Below are 20214 nucleotides of genomic sequence, written 5' to 3'. Positions count from 1 at the left end.
TATGATACATTGGCACTGGCAAGCTGAACTCAGGAAGTCAAGAAGTTACTACAATTTTCTGAAAATACCAAGCAAAGAGGCCAAAACCACAAACAAAAAAATAGCCAATGTCCCATACTTAAGATTTTATCAAGATTGTTTACTAAGTATTCCACGGAAGGATTTGCTCCTGCCTCATCAGATTTCACAGCATCTCTCCAGGGGAAACAGCATGGGAACCAGGCAGTGTCTCCACCACAGAGATTCCACTGCCACTCTCCAAGCAGGAGTAAGTAATGATGGATTATTGCATTATCCAAGCAGGAGTAAGTAATGGTGGATTTTTCTTTCTGACCTCAGGTGTCAAAGATAAAGACAAGAAAGGTCTCTGAGCAATTATATGAGTAGACACAAAACAAACACTTCCAAACTAAGTATGGAACAAAGGCTATATCTATATGAAGGACCACAAGCTCCAGTGTGAAGACTGAAGGTCATGGTCCTTAAAAAAACTCTGGGTCATCTTTAAATAGCAAGGCCAGCTCAACACCATTAAGTAGTAAAACACTTTTTAGTTCCATTGATTAGAGGGAACATGAAAATATATGTTAAAAAAGAGCAGAGTTTCAACTACATGATCCAGCTGCCATCTTGACTTTTTTTTAATTTCCCTTACACCTGCATCTAATCTTTTGGTATATTGCTATGCTTATTTCTTTGCTTATTTGTTTATTTCTAGGACTTAAAAACTACTCTAATCAACTTATTTCTTTGCTTATTTGTTTATTTCTAGGACTTAAAAACTACTCTAATCAACTGACACTATGCTAGATACAATTCTGTACTACATAATTGGGTTTGAAAACAGCAGATGTAAACCCAATTAAAAACATTGCTTATTGTAATTACATAAAATCCATGGTCAGGATCAAAACAGTTAAAGCCAACCTATCATCTAGAGGCACAACTGCATCTTTTTACATCATGTTTTTTTCATGCTGCTTTTCTGTTCTCTCTCCTAGAAACAAGCCAGCTCAACTGGCTGTAATCAGTTCACATTGCCTGCAAATAAGAGCCAAAAGACAAAGTTGTTCACCTCATTTTCCTAATCCAGTCACCATGAGACTTTTGTAAAAGAGAGTACATTATAATCCTTCATCATACAATATGCCCAAAATGTGTTCTATATTTTGCATAGAATTTCATTATCTACTTAATTAAATCATGATGTTACTTACATTTTTTTCCATGGTACGCAACACTTGGCTTGTCTTTCTGTTGCCAGTTGTGTAAGAGAAGAGTTGACATAAGGACAGAATAAAATTCCTTTGCATTAAGAATCGGCAAGAGGGGGGTTGTTACTATAGAAAGTGGAAAATTAAAGCAATGTGTTCAAGTTTGATGTAGTAACTACATTTACAAATCCATCCCAATGGATAGAAATATTGTTTCCCTTTTAAGGAAGATTTTCAATAGAATTTCTAATATTTGCCAGATGAAAATCTATAGCAAGGAAATATTTATTGAGAATGGATTAAAAACAGATTGTCATTGAGACATCTACAAAAAAATTGGATAAGTCTCAGATATTGCTTTCAATCATTATAAATCAACATTTTCAAATACTTTAGATATGTTACCAAAGTTGTTAACTCTGACACTAAACTAATATTCCAATCACATTTGATATGCAAAATTTTGCAGTAACTTCATATGAAGTAACTGAAACCTGGTCTACATATGTAAATAGGTTAGCTAGCAAAATCCAAAAATTAATTATTGTACAGTCTCAGATATTGATCGAGATTTTTATTTTAAATTCTCAGAAGGTTCAGACTTGGCTTTGGTCTTGAAAACTAACCAGACTCAAACCTGGTTATTATTTGGATAATAATATTAAATTAGCCAATTAATATTAAAAACCCAGGCAAGGCAGGCTTTTAGGCAAATGTTAAAAAATAATCCCTGAGGAAGGTAACAACAAACCATTTTAACAACAACAACAGCAACAATACTGCTGCTAAGAAAACCATATGGAAGTGTCCTTTAAAGATAAACACTTCTACAAGTAAGGCTCAACTCTTGGTTATTTAGTGAATATATTTATGTAGTTTTTGTGATACTAGTCTGGAAGTGGTTTGTCACTGCCTTCATTTGGGATATTTCCTTCAACTTCTCAAATGAGCTAACAGCCTCCTTAGCCTTTTCTCAAGATCTAAGGTTGAAGGAGACTTCACTTCTTTCTTACCTGCTACATGATCTGTATGGATCATGATATTTCCTTGCTTCCTAAACCGTGGACAGATATGACATAGCTAAGGTATGGAACAGACTTCATTTACCAGTTGATTGCATCTTCCCAATAATCAGAAAGAAACAATAGATACTAAGGAGGATATTAAATTTGGTGTTGCCAGCAAGTCAGCCCCAAAAGAAAGAATTCATAATTAAATATCAGAGGGACAATTATTTTAGTATTGATTACTCTTATCAATTTGCTATTCAATAAAGTTGGGATTGAAACAACTTCCTCAAATCCCAGGTACTTATGTAGCATGTCATGATCTGCTACACTACATGGTCATCAGAGATCTGAGCATATATTAATTTCTAATCCCTGCTATCATTTCAGTACAATATTTTGATAAAGTCATAGAACTTATTTTATAGACTCATAGGGCTGGAAGGGACCTTGGAGGTCTTGTTCAACCCCCTGCTCAAATCAGGAACCCTTATACCATCCTGGACAAATGGCTGTCCAATCTTTTCTTGAAAATCTCCAGCAATGAAACACCCACAACCCCATCTTGAAAAAGTAGGGCTTTTAAAGTGTTACTATGGCTCTTGTAAAACATGAAGATTTATCAATTTTGTTCTGTAAATATTTTGTCTCTTCTCATTTTAAAAAAAAAACTCTCTGGGATTTAAAGAGGATTTCAACTTTTAAATTTGCTCTGATCAGAAAAACGTGTCTCAGTCAGCCTTTTCCCAATGGCAAAACCTTTCCCTCTTTTGGTAAACAGCAAACATTGTATGATAGCATTGTGCACATCAAAAGGAGGAGAGCTTATTTTCTGACTATCTTTCTTTCAAAAGTTATCAGACAGCACCACCTTAGAAGGTTCCTATCTTCTAACTCAGGCAGCCTTTCTAATTTACTTATGTTAGAGCGATTCCTTGTTCCGGCCCCTCAAAAGGCTCATCCTGTAGTACTGGTGACAGGGGAGTACAGGGCCCTAATTGTAGGCTGCTGTTGCTTAATGCCAGGTCCGTTGTCAGCAAAGCCCCCCTTGTCTGTGATTTAATATTGGACAGCGGGGAGGACCTGGCATGTATAACCGAAACCTGGCTGGGCTGAGGGGGGTGTTTCCCTCTCGGAGATGTGCCCGGACGGGTTTGTGGTGCTTCATCAGCCTCGACATCAGGGCAGGGGTGGGGGAGTGGCAGTCATCGCTCGGAAGTCCTTGAGTCCTCGTGGGATTCCTGCCCCGGAGGTGGGTGGGTGTGAGTCCCTCCTATTGAAGTTGGGTTCACGGGTTCAGTTGGGCTTGCTGCTGACGTACCTACCTCCCAGCTGCATTGCAACAGCCCTGCCTGCGTTGCTGGAGTCAGTAGCCGGGTTGGCGGTGGAGTTCCCCAGACTTATAGTACTGGGGGACTTTAACCTACCATCACTCGGCGATCGCTCAGGGGCGGCGCAGGAGTTCATGGCTTCCCTGGCAACCATGGACCTGACCCAGGTAATTCAGGATCTGACCCATAGGGGTGGTCACACACTCGACCTTGTGTTTCTCTTGGGGCAATGGAGACATGATCTGGAATTAAGGGGAATAGAGATCTCGCCCTTGTCATGGACAGATCATTTCCTATTGAGGCTGGACTTCAGAGCATCACTCCCCCATCGCAGGGAGAGGGAACGACTAGGTGGTTCCGCCCCAGGCGCCTAATGGACCTAGATCGGTTCCAGGAGGAGCTTGGGGAAATACCTGACTCCCTTGTCCACAACTCGTCCGGGTCCCTGGTTGCGGCCTGGAATGAGGCGGCGTCCGGGGCCCTGGATTGAATTGCGCCTTTGCGACCTCTCTGTGGTGGTGGTCCCCGGAGGGCGCCTTGGTTTACTGAGGAGCTCCGGGAGATGAAGCGCCACAAGAGACGTCTAGAGCGACGTTGGAGGGCCAGTAACTCTGAATCTGACCGATCACTATTAAGAGCCTATCTTAGGACTTATTTAGTGGCGATAAGAGCGGCAAAGCGTGTTCACTTTTCTGCACTTATTGCGTCCGCAGAATCTTGCCCGGCCGCCTTGTTTAGGGTGACCTGCTCCCTTCTTAAAGTGGAGGAGGCGGAGGAACCCTTGCAGGGGAGAGCTGAGGAGTTTGTTCAGTTTCTTTTGGACAAAATCGCTCAGATTCAGAGGGACCTGGACTCTGACTGGGCAGTGCCAGCCGAGTTGCCAGAGGCTGGTCTTAGTCATATTATCTGGAGCGAGTTTGAGCCTGTGACCCCTGATGAAGTGGACAAGGCCATGAGGGCAATGAATGCCGCCACCTGTTTATTGGACCCGTGCCCCTCCTGGCTGGTTCTGCCAGTAGGGAGATGACACGAGGCTGGCTCCAGGCGATAATCAATGCTTCCTTGATGGAGGGGTCTTTCCCGCAACCTTTAAAGGAAGCGGTGGTGAGGCCCCTCCTCAAGAAGCCTTCCCTGGACCCAGCTGTTTTGAAGAACTTTCGTCCCGTCTCCAACCTCCCCTTTGTGGGGAAGGTTGTAGAGAAGGTGGTGGCGTCTCAACTCTTGCGATCCTTGGATGAAACCAATTATCTGGACCCTTTTCAATCTGGTTTCAGGCCCGGCTACAGCACTGAGAATGCTTTGGTCGCACTGACCGATGACCTCTGGCGAGCCCGGGATAGGGGTCATTCCTCTATCCTGGTGCTTCTTGACCTCTCAGCGGCTTTCGATACCATCGACCATGGTATTCTTCTGCGTCGTCTCGGAGAGATGGGGGTGGGCGGCACCGTATTGCGGTGGTTCTCCTCCTACCTCTCTGACAGGTCGCAGTCGGTGTTGGCGGGCGGACAGAGATCGACCCCTAGGCGCCTCGAACATGGGGTGCCTCAGGGCTCGGTCCTGTCCCCCCTCCTTTTTAACATCTACATGAAACCGCTGGGTGAGATCATTCGGCGACACGGGGTGAGGTATCATCAGTACGCGGATGATCCCCAATTATATATCTCCACCCCGTGTCCTTTCAGTGAAGCAGTCGACGTGATGTGCCGGTGCCTGGAAGATGTAAGGTTCTGGATGGGGGTGAACAGGCTTAGACTCAACCCTGACAAGACCGAGTGGCTCTGGGTCTTGCCTCCCAAAGGCCACCTGGATGGTCCATCTTTAGTCCTGGGGGGGCAAATTTACCTCCCTCAGTGCAGGCACGCAACTTGGGTGTCCTCCTGGACTCACAGCTAAATCTGGAACAACATCTATCGGCTGTGGCCAGGGGGACCTTTGCACAGGTTCGCCTAGTGCACCAGTTGCGGCCTTATTTGGACCGGGAGGCTTTACTCACAGTCACTCATGCCCTTGTCACTTCAAGACTGGATTACTGTAATGCACTCTACATGGGGCTACCCTTGAAGAGCGTTCGGAGGCTGCAGTTGGTTCAGAACGCAGCCGCGAGAGCGATTGTGGGCCGCCAAGGTACGCCCAAGTGTCACCTATCCTCCGTGAGCTGCACTGGCTTCCTGTGGGTCTCCGGATGCAATTCAAGGTGTTCATGGCATAGGGCCAGGTTACTTACAGGACCGCATTCTGCCACACAGCTCCCAGAGACCGGTGAGGTCCCATAGATTGGGCCTCCTTCAGGTCCCGTCGGCCAAACAATGTCGGCTGGCGGGCCCTCGGGGAAGGGCCTTTTCTGTGGTGGCTCCGACCTGGTGGAATCAACTTCCCCCCGAGGTTCGAACTACTCCCACCCTGCCAGCCTTTAAGAAGGCCGTTAAAACCCTCCTGTTCCGGCAGGCCTGGGGCTAATGTCCCCGGGGGGCCAGGATATGATCGGACTCGCGGTATGACTGCTTTATTTTATTGTTTTATCATTGTTTTAACTTTGTACGCCGCCCTGAGTCCTTTGGGATTGGGCGGCATATAAACACTGAAAATAAATAAATAAATAAAATAAATGGAAGAAATCCACCCATTTTTTCACCCTTAACACAGCAGTATTATCAACAATCCTGTGAGATAAGATAGGTTCAGGAATAATGACTGTCCAAAGTAACCCATGTAGAACCCAATGGCTCAGCAGAAATTGAACCTCTCTCATCCACTTTCGAAGGTGTATGCATTATATTGCACTGACTCCAATATTCCCTTGTGGCCACGCATGAGGAATATTGGGAGTTGTAATTCAGCAACATGAGAGAAAATATCCAAACTGGTTCCTTACACAGAAACTTCAATCATACATCATTTTTAGGTTTTATATAATAACATGGCATACATGTTAAACTGATTCTGGAAATCTATCAGGAACCAATGTGATTCACTGTAATATTCTCTTGTTATAGTTAGGGTGAACATCAATGATTTGAGGAATTTAGAAAGGCTCTCAAGGCTTGTCCAGGGAATAAAGGATTATATTATTTTTAGCACAGTATTTCCACAGACTCTTAGATCTGATTCATTCTTCCCAGTTTTCTTCCAAGCATACAATCATTATCATGCATGGAAAAACTGAGCTCCAGTAAAATAGGAGCTTGTGAGATATGTTAAGATGAGAGATTTATGATAGTCCCCAAATGCAGAATCTTCATGCCTGAGTAAAAACATTTCTGAGAACTTAGTTCCAAACTCAAAACCCAATCACATCTTATTTATTTATTTAGCATATGGCAAAAATGTTAAAAAGCACAATCACATGTGAAACCAAGAAATGAAATAAATAATTTAAAAGTTACATGACTGTTAGTAAATAGCTTCTATATTTTCCAGAATAATCTTAGACTAGTTTTCCCCAAACACAGATTTATTCTAGATTTGTGGGTTCCAACTTCCAGAATTCTTGATGTAGCCATTCCGGGTGCTGATGTCCACATACCTGGGCAATACCAGTGCAGAAGACTGCCTCCCAATTGATTTCAGCATAACTGTATTTAAGCATATTGTGTACAGAGGTATACTTTTTATTTATGTACTAGCAAACAGTGGACCAAATTGGTACCTTACATTATACTCCATCTAGTGGCTATATTGCAAAAATCCCTCATAGGAAAAGTACATAATTGCTCAGCTTGTATATTGAATTATGAACCAAAGAGGAAAAGAGAATATAAATCAGATAAGAAATAGGTTTTGTACTATCAGACACAAACACAGAATATAGCTTTTTTTACATGAATAACTTTTTGTAGTAAGCTGTTTTGTGAAGAGAAGGCACAAGTCTAATGGTATGTGGGAAAGATTTTGAGAAACAGATGAAGAGATATTCCTAAGGACAGGCAGATAAGAGAGACCATAGCCCACAGATGCATAATGGGTGGAGAAACAAGCTCAAGTGGTAAAGGAGACAATGGGAGATTTGTACTTTCAGAGATACAAAATTCTATTAATGTAATTTATAATAAAGTAGAGAATAAGCTCATCTAGTTGTGTTTCCTATCTGGTTTATCTGTGAAAGTTGTTCTCAAACTTGCAAATCTCATATTCTCTTTCAAAGAGGAGATGAATTTTAGTCCTCAAGGAATTTGGCTATCTGCCAAACAGCTGGCTGCAGCATTGTTGCAACACCAGCAACAAGTGGATGCACCAATGACCAATTTGCAGAATTCCATGATACAACTAATGCAGAATTTGCCCCAGGCTGTGGCAACACAACTGATAGAGGTTAAGCCAAGAAGTCTTACATTCCTATGGGAGTTTGTCAGAGAAGCTGACATAGAGATCAGCCACAGGATCTGGGAAACAAGGAGAGTTATTCTCTATATTCCAGAGGACACATGGCAATCAGCACAGGATATCTCTGCTCAAAAGCTCTCAACTCCTAACAGCTGATCACAACTAAGCCTTATTAGTTAGATTTGTTGAAAAGGAAAGGGGTAAAGTTACAGAATTTGGAAAATGGAATAGGTAGATTTAGTGGGCTCCATTTATCAGTATGTTAAGGAAAAGCTTTCCTGATCCCTTTATTCCTCTGTCAAAATGTCTCTTCACACAGGAGAGATACTGTTACCCATTGACATGATAAGGGATGCCTAAGGGTAATCATCAACTTATGACTGGTTGCTTAATGACCATTCAAAGTTATGAGGGAAATCAAAAAAGCTATAGTACTCACAACCTCTCCTCAGTTACAACTGCCACATGCTCTCCCGCCCCCCCCCCACAGTCATATGACTGCATTTTAGACATTTGGCAACTGCTCACATTTCCTTTGTTGCAATGTTCCATAGTCACATGACTGTGATTTGCCATGGTTTTTTTTCCTGAAAATAGCAAAAATACCCATTGTTATGCTATATTTGAATATGCTGTATTTGGCCACAATATAGAAATGGCCAAAAAAATGTCTATATGTTGATATTCATCAGCAGTTAAACTTGACTTGAGGTAGACTTTTTATAGATCTAAGTGCATAACCTCAGCCCTCAAAATGCAGAAGAATAAAACAAGCCAAATAATTGAAGAACTTCTATAGAAGCAAGAAAACATAGTTCAGACACCTAAATTTGAAAGACCAAAAGGAATACAGATTGAAAGCCCTCCTAAAAAAAGATTTTCATTAGCTTCTGGAAAGCAATTAATAAAAAGGGCTGAGCTTCAATCACTGGGATTAGCTGGGGAATTAGGGAGCTGAAGTCCACACATCTGAAAGATGATGAACTTGAGAAACTGATCTACAAGGAACAGTTTGTCAGGGTGGGAGAAAAAGGTGGTGGCTGCAGATTCCCAAAATAACTTGAGGAAAAGATAGGTCTATGGGAGCAAAGCACAAGAGGCTGTATACAGTAGGAAAAGCAGGTCTGAACATGGAGAAGGAGCACAGAAATATTGAATAGCATGAGGGCAAGACTGAAAATGATTAAACTACCTCCACCCCTTGCCCATGCCATTCCAGCAACAGGAGGGAAAAAAATCAAAGGGAAAAGAAAATAAATTCTTGCCAATATCTTTCTGAAGTAGAGAAGAGCCTCCCGTCTCAAGAATTCTACCTTCTCAATTTCTCGAAGTCTAAATTAGTGCCGGTAATACAAGCTTCCTCCCTGAGCTATTTGCTTGCCAAGATCAAACGTTTTCTCGCTCTTGGTCTGTTGGCAAATGGACTGGTGACTAGTGCCAGGAGAGAATACAAGCTTGCCAATTAAAATTTTTTTGCATGCTGAAAACTTCACTCATTGGAAAAGCCGTCAGACTGGGAGAAAGACAGAACATAAAGGACTAGCTGATACCTTTCATGGCAGCTTTATCTGGAACATTATTGGATACGAATAAAAATAATAAATTTTAGAAATAAGATGTGCAATAGAGAATTGTTTGCTGTCTAGGATAGTCCCTCTCATTTCCCTTTCCTTGTGATTTTTCGCTATCATTAGACATAGCAATGGCAATAGTACTTAGACTTATATGTCGCTTCATAATGCTTTATAGCCCTGTCTAAGCAGTTTACAAAGTCAGTATACTGTCCCCAACAATCTGGGTCCTCATTTTACCAACCTCGGAAGGATAGAAGGCTGAGTCAACCTGAGCTGGTGAGAACAGAACTGCCAAATTGCTGGCATTCTAACTACCGCACCACCATGGGTTGGCCTGGCTTTGCACAATTCAGCCATAAACTAGCTAACCTACCAAAAATATTGTCTAGATTGGCTATTTTGCGAAAGATCTTCAAACTGTTACTTTATTATGGTGGTATTCCGTCATTATGGATCAAGAGACATGCGTGTAGGATATTTGTGCTCCATGTGACACAATAACCTGTATGGGTTAGGTAGGAGCAAGGGGGAATAGAGAAATGAGCACCTACATCACAAAGTCAGAAGCCAGCCTTATCACTCTGCAGCAGTCAGCCCACATTCAGTGGCCCTGAAGAAACTACTCAGGGGAAGTGGGGCAAGAGGAGCAGCAACTTGCTATTTCTGCAAATCTGGGCATTCCCAAGCACAGTCTATTTCCATCTTGACCAGTGTCCAGTGTTTCTCCATGGCTGGAGGATTTTGGGAGTCCACCCATTTTAAAGTTGCTCAGATTAAGAACCACTGCACTTGACAATGGAGGTACCATTTGGCTATATATATATGACCCAATTCTCCTAAAGTTGGAATATAAAATAGCCATTTATTGCACCAAATTATTAACTACTGTACCAGTCGAAGAAGACAATATCCACAGTAGTGGCATTTGTGTAGCATGCTTACTCATGATTAAATAAACATAGTCTATTCAATCTAATTCTCTTGGATTTGCAAAAGCTGCTGAGTTGTCATCCAACCCCATCTCAGGGTTTGCACAGAGATGTATGTTTACTGTGATTAGTACACTAATATGTGATTGGCTAGTTTGTTCATCATTGTCTTGGAGAAAAAGACATGACTTACGGGATATACTGGCTCAGTGAATCGTTTTCTCCCTTAATTTTAATAAGGAACATTTGTCTCTGTGTAAAAATATCAAAGTGGCAGCTGTGAGTGCAGTTCAAATGTACTGTAAAAAAAAGGGGGGTGGGGTTTTGACCACCCAGTCATACTGAATTTTTTGACACTCTCCATCCAGATGTCCCTCATGTTATCCTTATTTCAAAGTCTGGACCTGAATCTTGTCTGTATCTTTCCTTGTATTTTTTAAAATCCCTTTCACAGATAATATTCTTTAATAAGAACAACTTGATCTTATAATCAATCTATAACCATTTTGTTAAGTTGAAGAAAAAAATGTTTTTGATATGGTCTCCTTCGTTTCAAAGATATCCTCTGGGATGAATTCTTCATTCTTCTGGAATTTCACATCTGATTTGACCAAAGTGAAAAAAGTGTATTGTATATTGTGAGAAGATCTCTTTATTATTATTTTATATAGGAAGCCAGCCTATAGCAGAAAAATGAACCCTTGTGCTTTGCAAGTTAGAAGATGACTTTCTACTCTAATAAATGGGTATTTTCCAACTGGCAGCCATTTTGTGAATGCAATGCTTTCATGGCTACCATTTTGTGAATGCACTCGTCACCTGCTGTCTAACTTCAAAATGTTCTCCCTGTTGGTATAGCTTTCCTCTGCTCCAGCTTTCCTCTGCTCCAGGTCTTAGGCATTGGCTTTCCCATCCCTCTGAGTCTTTTAATAGGAGTTTCATGACTGTCTTTGACATATTCTGTGTTCTGACTTTGGAGAGATCAGGTTGGCCAAGTGCTGCCATTTTTCACAATATTATATTCTGTAACCCAAGGGGCTTATTTTTTTTTATCCTCTTGAGCCAATAAAATCAATAAAAATGCAGCTGCAACTGTGTGTTTAAGAGAGAGACCATGAATGTGCCTGTATTACATGTGTGCAATTCAGCTGAGAAAAATAAAATTTTGGTCTGGTCTGGTTATGAAAGCAACGATGTCGCCTAAAAGCTATGTAAGACCAAAAAACATCATGTATTTGGAGGCGGAGAGGATGGGAGGAACCGGATGGATTCAAAATCAGTGGGAATCATTGGGAAACATAATTGCTCTGGCTCCAGCCGAGATCTATCTGAGCAATATAAAGAGGCTGAGAATGTAGGGAATGCAGAGTAATTTGTAAAAGGTGTTTGGCTTCAATGTGAAAACAAGCTGCTTTTATAGTGAGCAGATGGCAGTTTCTCTGCTATTGAAACAATACTGAGAATGATGATGGTGATATTCATGTTTCTCTGCATTACTGTATTGTCTGATAATGGGAGATGTTTCTTATCATCTCAGTGCATGGAAACACTTGGCGCTGATGTAAATCTATTCTGCATCTACTCAGAATGGTTTTACATATCTATATATTGATTTATTCATTCAGATCTAATCTGGAGGGGTCCCTATCACAATTCCTTCCACAATGATTCATAGGATAGTATCCTTGACCAAGACTATGTTTCAGTCAAAGCGATCTACAACCCACTAATCAGATTTAAACAAATAAGCTTAACAAGCAAAGAAATCACTCAATGAGCAAAACAATGCCATGACAGCTGTTCCCAACAGGTCCTGTTTCAGGAGTCATTCAGTTATCCACATCAGGTATATCCACCAGAGGGGGGTATTTGTGTGTGTTCAAGAGAAAAGATGGAGTTGAGGCTACACAATTGAAGCCCACCTCTTTTACATATATTGCATATTTTAAATTCAAAGATAAGAAGGTACTTCAAAGCATGTAAATGCTCATTTTGCACCCATCTGCAACTCCTTAAATCAAATGAATTTCTCCGACCCACCCCAGGATTGTGCTGTGGGTAACTGTGTGATCCAGAAAAGATGCAGATCACAGAAAGATGCAGAAATTTTAACAGAACAAAATTAGAAGAGATCTTGGAGGTCTAGTCCCAATCCCCTCCACAAGCAGGAGATCCTATACCAATATAGACAAATGGTTGTCCAATCTCTTTTTAAAAACCTCCAGTGATAAAAACCCACAACTTCTGAAGGCAAGCTGTTCCACTGGTTGATTGTTCTCAACGCCAGGAAATTTCTCCCTAGTTTTAATCGGTTCTCTCCTTGATTAGTTTTAATCTATTGCTTCTTGTCTTGCCTGTTGGTGCTTTGGTAAATAGTTTGACCCCCTCTTCTTTGTGGCATATTCTCAAATATTGGAACACTGCTATCATGCCATTTGGTCCTTCTTTCCATTAGACATACCCTATTCCCACAACTGTTTTTTATGTGTTTTAGTCTCCTTAATCATCTTTCTTGCTCTTCTCTGCACTCTTTCTAGAGTCTAACATCTCTTTTATATTGTGGTGACCAAAACTGGATGCAATATTCCAAGTGTGGTCTTACCACGGCATTATAAAGTGGCATTAACATTTCACGTGATCTTGATTCTATTCCTCTGTTCATGCAGCCTTGGATTGTATTGGCTTTTTGGGTGGCTGCAGCACACTGCTGGATCATATTTAAGTTATTGTCCACTAAAACTCCAATAACTTTTTGCAGTTACTGAAAATTGAACCAGGTTCTACCTAGTGTATAACTGTACATTTGATTTTTCTTGCCTAAGTGTAAAACTTTATTTTTCTCACCACTGAATTTCATTTTGTTAGATAGGGCTCAGTGTTCAAGTCTGTCAAGATCCTTCTGGATCTTGAGCCTATCTTCTGGGGTATTGGCTAGTCCTGCCAGCTTAGTGTCATCTGCAAATTTGATAAGTTCCCCATATCAATTATATAATTACAACGTTATTATTAATACCAGCTTGGTATTGTCTACAAATTTGATAAGTTTTAGGAAAAAGCAGGTAAGTACTTGCACATTTCTGCATTGTTTAAAAGATTTTCTGCTTTCAAATCTAAATACAAATGTAGCCCTCTCAAAGAGACCAGGAGGTAAACACTAATTCCTCTCTCAATGCTTTGGATTCAATCTTAATCAAGGAATCTTCCACATCTTAGTGAATGTATACCTATTGTAACTATGTTTTTAAATTATGTACTTATCATGTTCAGGCCACTTTGTTCAAGATATCCCACAGTTACCAAATGATTTCTGGCTGTAATTCTGTTCAACAAATTCTGCTCTGCTTAAATTCTGAGCTATGCTTAAAGTTCATGTTCTCACTTGCCCTTAAACTCATGGCCATAATCTCCAGTATGTTGCCCTTCATCAGACTGTACATGAGATGGGCTGTAGTTATTTCTTCACTAATGATGTACAATGTCTTCACAGCATCACACAACTTTGGGTGATGGATTTTCCAGTGACAGAAGATGAGACAAGAAGATGACAGATGACAGAAGAAGTGGGAACCAAGTCAAGGAAATCTATCTATGCTTTTCGTAACTTTGGCCTGCAGTAAGTAAACAAGGACAGTGGCATTCACCAGCCTCATTACTGTGGCAGAATAGGGATCAGCAGCAAGCAGCACACATTATATAGCCATATTTTTCTGCTGGTTTAAGGATTAGTGAAAACATAGCATATTAACTGAAGAATACACATACACACAAACACACATTCAATTACTGTAGTATTTGACTTCCAAGTTACAAAATGGCAAAGCCTAACAGATTCTGTTCATGAGATTGCTCTAGGATGGTGTTAGAATGAGAACCAAAGCACTACTTCAACCCTGATTCGGCTAAGGACAATCTGAAGCTACCTCAATCATGAGAAAGTGGCAGGAAAAAAATGGCCGGGTCTATTTATGGCATGGTTATGTATGCATCAGAAAAGAGTTAGGCTCTAGGAACAGAAGCAATTGGGACAGTAAATTTTATGCTAGTATAATTTTTTGCCAATTCAAGAGAGGATAGATAGCATTATAATTCAATAGTAGGAAAAAGCTCAGTCAGGAAGTCCTACATGAATGTTTCTTGGTGCAGATTTTCATTCTATATAATGCCTTTTTGTAGCTCAGCTCATCTTGTTTCTGTTCTTTATAGTCTGTATTCTTACCTGTCAACATACTCACTAATAGAGAAAGCCTGGGAAAGCAATCAAAACATGTTTTGTTTAAAACAAATGAGACCAGTATATCTTTTACTTATGTCATTTCTCTCCCCAGCTTTAGTAAGATAAAAGAACTTGAATTTTCATCTAAGTCCATTAGTCAATTTGTCTCTTTCCCTATGACTTTTATGATTCACTAATTTTTTGATTCAATTTTTATCTTGTTTCTCAGTGGGCTTGCTTTCCAGATAGGAAGAGCACAATGTGAAATAGTTGAAACAAGGCTCTGGGAAAGCTTTGGAATCTGAAGAATTTCCTAGTGGAATGGGCAGCAGCTGAAGTTTCCACTGTCTGGACCTCCATAATATGAAATGACGAGAAAATTTAACATCAGACTGACTTTGCTACTATGGAAAGCAGATGTCTATGTATTTTTTATTCACTAGACTTTCAACAAGGATGTCAGACTGTGGGAGGAAATCACCAATTTTGTGGGAGACTGGATTGTACTCATCCAGCAACCATCTTATTTATCTGTAAGCTGTTGTTGTTAAGTGGAGCGACTGTGATGGCAGTAGAACAACATTGCACGTGGAAACACATGAATGTAGCCCTGCTGTCTAATGTTTTTGCAGATAGCATCATGAGGTTTCCAGTAGAAAGCATGATATGAGAGGGAGGCTTGATACTACACTTTTGGAAAAATACTTAGGATCATGGCGTACAAACTGATTTAAATCTTCCCCAATACTTAAAACAGTTTAATATAACCTAATACAGTTTTCCATTGCCTTCTTCTGAAATATTTTTCAACTTTTTAGTCTAACCTTCATATTTGTGGGTGATCCCTCATCAAAGTACTCACAAGGTCTCAGTCTCCTTTTTTTTGAGGTCAGCTAGTTGCTCACATCTAGTCCTATATACTTCCTGTTATCAGGCATTTAGTTGCTTATACATTTGTATCTCATGCTTTCTCCAGGAACTCAAAGCAGTGTATCTAATGGCCTATTACTCACTATAATATTTAAAATGATTATGCAATACCTACAAATGTTAATTAAAGGATATAGTAAGCACTGTTGGTCTTTGCTTTGGTTCACCATCTTGTATTTTAGCCAACATTCCATAAAAAGGGGGTACAGTTAGACATCTCAATTATAACTCATAATTCGGTCTTCTGATGTTTGAATGAATGCATGCTTGGTTCCTACAATCTAGATGAGGAAAAGAACTGTTGGAGCAGAATATGAACTGCATTAGAGTCAAGTATTTATTTAACACAGAATGCAATTACCACTAAGGACCACTACTGAAGCAGACAACATTATTTTCAGATATGGAATCTGATCCAAAGCTATTTGTATTTGTTTTATGTGCTGACCTGAGGTTTGTTTTGCATACTTCTAGCAGCACAGAGAGGGGCAAAAAAGATGGAGGGAAGAGAAGATGGAAACAAACAGGAACTAGCTATGACTCTTTCCTGATCCTTTTTAAAATACTACAAACATCTTCCTCTGCAGCAAATTTAGAACAGAAAATTAAGTTATTTCCTGCCTCAGTCATTTCTTGACGTGTTTAAGAAAACTTGAGAGGAAACAGGGTAAATATAAATATGCAAATTGAACTGTGTCTTACATTTGTCCATAGGTTCTCAAAAGGCAGGTGCTTTTTTCATCATAACTGTGGTTTTTGTCAGTGTGGGTCATACTTAATTGCAAACCAAGAAATACATCTTTCCTTTCTTGCAACATTATTGTAAAAACTCATGTCCAAGATCCCCAGAACTCCTTTTTTGGACAAAAGTATTCAAAACAACAGACTAATCATGGAAGTGAAAATGAAATATTGCTTTATAAGGTGATCAAATTCAGGATCCAATCAGTCACTAGGACCAAAGATTTATTTTTCCAAGCTTTGAGGATTGGGCTCATCTTCTTGCAATCTGGTGGGATGAGAAGACCTGAACTCATTGGTAGCCTCACACTGCAATGAACAAGGATATGCATTCAATTTCACAGCTACTATGATTGTTGGCCAAGCAAGGACAAAAATAGCCAGAGAAATGATTGAAACCTGGGAAATGGGCCCTTTATCAGTGAAAAGGAGTGCTGATTTACCATCAGCTTATCAGGTACTTAGGAACGGAGAACACAGCAGCACAAGGAAACAAGCCACCCATCAACATCCTAATTAACAACTAAAAACTACAACCAGGCACCATATAACTATAATCAGTAAAACAACCCAGTGCACATATTCTGGAGAGAGAGAGGTTTCCTGATGATGGGCTCCAGCAGTCTGAAAGCTTGGAAGAATAAAACTTTGGTTATGGAGACTGACTCAAGTTGGATTTTGCAACATTATCTTGGAACACATATATTTGCCTTCAATTGTGATCAAATTCAGCCAATGTTTAACAATTGTGTTTAACAACTGTAATCAGTGATATTTAAGAAATCTGAATCAAAAGGAGAGTGATTTTGCAACTTTTTTGGCAGCGCTGAAAATTGTGCTCCAGTAATCCCATGACCAATTTTTAATTAATTTTTCAAATAATTAAAACAATATGATCAAATATTGATGACTGTAGTAAATCTTTCCCAGATGGGAATAATTACACTGACTGCAATTTGGCAGATGAAAAACCAAAATATGGGAGATGTTTCTTTCAGTGCTTCATATTCTTTTTTTTCTTTTCTGCTTCTTGTTCAAAGAACACATTTTCATCCCTATGTATGTTGACTTGACCTCAACAAAGACATAATTTCAGCAGAACATGGTGCACTTGTTATAGTTATCCAAACCTACTAAGAGAATAAAACAACAATTTTGGGTACTTTTAATTCCTATGTGGAGTGTTTACACAGACAAACACTACAAAGGTTATTAGCAGTTACAAAAACTGAAGCACATGGATTGATTTGTATATAGATGCTGTGGTCATTTTTCGAAGTAGTTACTTAGGACATTTAGCTGTACCCAGCCATCACTGAAAGGATATAAAAACTGTTAAGTTGGCACAATAATGGCTGGATGATATCAGAAGACACTATAAATTACTAATGCAGAACTGACCTAGGTGGCAACACTTTGTGATTATTAGCTTAATATGTAGTGTTCTACTGTGACATGTTCCTGGAGCTTGGGAATTACACTGCATGTCCTACTGAGAGCATAACATTATATTAAAAAAAAATCCCCCAAATTCTTCTGGAAGGAGATTTCTGGATAATACTAACAAAAAAAAAAATCTGTGGTGGATAGTATTTAACCTTCCTTCAAACAAATCTGCAAAAGACTTGGAAATGATATTTTTTGTAAAGGTTTTAAAAATCTGGGGGAAAGCTCACTAGATTGGAAAAGAATGTGAAGAAAGCACTCATTTATATTCCACCTTTATTATTTTTACAAATAACTCAAGGCAGTTATTTGTAAAAATAATAAACATAGCTTCCTCCACAACAACAATCCTATGAATTGAGATGCCCTGAGAGTGACTAGCCCAAAGTCATCCAGCTGGCTTTCATGGCTAAGGTGGGAATCGAACTCATGGTCTTTTGCTTTCTAGCCTGGTGCCTTAACCACTAGACCAAATTGCTTCTCCTACCTCCTAACTTTTACAACAAATATGCAACATTGCTGAGAGATGTGTTTGTGTTTTGTTTAACTTCTAATATTTTGGTGAAGCTTCCAACAATGGTATGCTTTTTTCAAAGAAACACATCTGCAAGAAAACAACCAAGCTCAGAGGGCACCAAGGATCCCTCAAAGTTTCTTCACTTCTCTTTACTTTCTAGAACACTCATGTGACTGTATAATGTTGTATGGTCACATAGTCATTCCAAAAAGTATGAGAAAAAATACCTGTACTGTGGTAATGTGCTGGATTTTTTTAAATCTAAAGTAAACCCTCAGACACTGCAATATTTTTTAAAAGTGCAGATTCGTCCCAGTCCAATAGTCTAATGGGTAGCTGCTTTTAGACTTAAAAGCAAATTCTTACAAAAACATAACAGAAGCAGAAAATTGTCTTGTAGAAAGAGGCAGTCGAATGATTGGGGGTGAACAGGAAGGCTGGGGCATCTGCAAAGATTTTTGGCTCCAATGGCATTACACAGGCCCTAAATCCTACTCCACTGTGGTCCTAGCCTACTGTATGATAGTTTTACATCATGACCTTTAGAGGTGCTGAAAAGTTTCATGCCCCTGTCCAAACTTCTTATAATAAGTATTATGGAAAGGGTAGTAGGTTTGGGGGAATGTATTCCATGAAATTAAAGAACCTTTAAGTTATTCAATAAAAGGCAACAGGACAAAAATGGTTGTTGTTTTTTAAAAAAAAACACAAAAAACCCCTTTCTTCAGGATAAAACTGTGCACACCTATGCATTTAGAGAAGAGGTTTCGTTCAAAATCCAAACTTTTGTGGTATCTTTGGGGGAAAACTTATTTTAGCCTACAATTGCATCACAATCAAGGAATGGTTCAAAAGAGTGCCAATTTCCTAAGAGACGGTCAGCCGATTGCAAACTAAAGTTGATGGCTCCCCAATGATCTGTTTCTAATTTTTTCCTTGCCAAGATCCACACAAAATAAATGCTTTTAGTATTTCTATACAGAGTAGCCAACAATTTGAAGACAGGGTCTCTTGAAAATTTCTGGGGAATAAATGTGTATTGTTGGCTATCAAAGCTGTTCATGTAACATAATGAAAATGGACAATGGTTCTGAATATGTTAACTAAAATTCCCAACAGCCCTATGACAATGGCAAAGTTATTTAGCAACTGCTCGCTCAGAGTTTTAAAGATATTTTCCAGACTTGATAGCTTCTAAATGTGGGCATTTCAACTCCTAGAATTTCTCAGCCAGCATGGCCATGTTGAGAATTCTGTAAGTTACCGAGGCTGGTAAACTCTACTGTACATACATAAAACAGAGTGAAGAAGATGGAAACTCTCTTGGATGAAATGGAGCTTATTTCATCCAGATTGATTTCATCCAGAATTTAAGGTTTGATCTGTCACCAAAATTGCTATGACCATTTTCTGGATGAACTTCACTGGGAGAAAGACAAATTTCTTGATCCCAAAGGTGCTTTTTGACCTCAACAAAGCTTTTGGGATAATTATGACCTGGATGATTGAAAATCTCCATAGACAAAATTTCTTAATCTTTCTGAATATCTTGGTGACTTATAATGCTACCAGCTATGCCATCCTTCAGGAAAAATTATCCAAATTATTTATGGGAGGACATCCAAATGAACTCCAAAAGGTGGTGCTAGGGATTTCTGCTCAATGTCATGGTGTTTATGCTGTAGGGTTTTATTAGCTGTCATGTTCTTCCCATATTTATCTAATCTATGAAATAATCAAACGCTAATCACACACTGCTTTATCTCTCCTTTTGCTCATATCAAGGAAATGCTTAATCAATGACTGGATACAGTGGTAGACTAGATAAAAGTCAATCAGCTGACATTCAGTCCAGACAAGACACAAGTACTGATTTATCTATTCATTTGATTGGTTAACTTATTTTGGAAGGAAATGAATTCAGTCCCACAAAAGTTCATATTTTGAAATCATCTCTAGATCCATCTCGGTCATCAGTGATGTAAGTGTCTT

At 39.6% G+C, this 20214-nt stretch overlaps 1 long non-coding RNA gene across 1 annotated transcript; it reads left to right on the top strand.

Moving 5' to 3' along the window:
• Positions 1-44: 44 nt before the first annotated feature.
• LOC120311610 lies at positions 45-15503 on the top strand. Its single transcript, XR_005557673.1, has 3 exons — positions 45-268; positions 13863-13988; positions 14818-15503. It is a non-coding gene; the product is annotated as an uncharacterized LOC120311610 (long non-coding RNA).
• The last annotated feature ends 4711 nt before the right edge of the window (positions 15504-20214 follow it).

The sequence above is a fragment of the Crotalus tigris genome, unplaced genomic scaffold (genome assembly GCF_016545835.1).
Source record: "Crotalus tigris isolate CLP2741 ecotype Arizona unplaced genomic scaffold, ASM1654583v1 scf7180000018371.15429387391:27106975, whole genome shotgun sequence".
Lineage (NCBI taxonomy): Eukaryota > Metazoa > Chordata > Lepidosauria > Squamata > Viperidae > Crotalus > Crotalus tigris.
The sequence above is the reverse complement of the archived record's forward strand: the minus strand, read 5'-3'. Positions and strand labels throughout refer to the sequence as shown.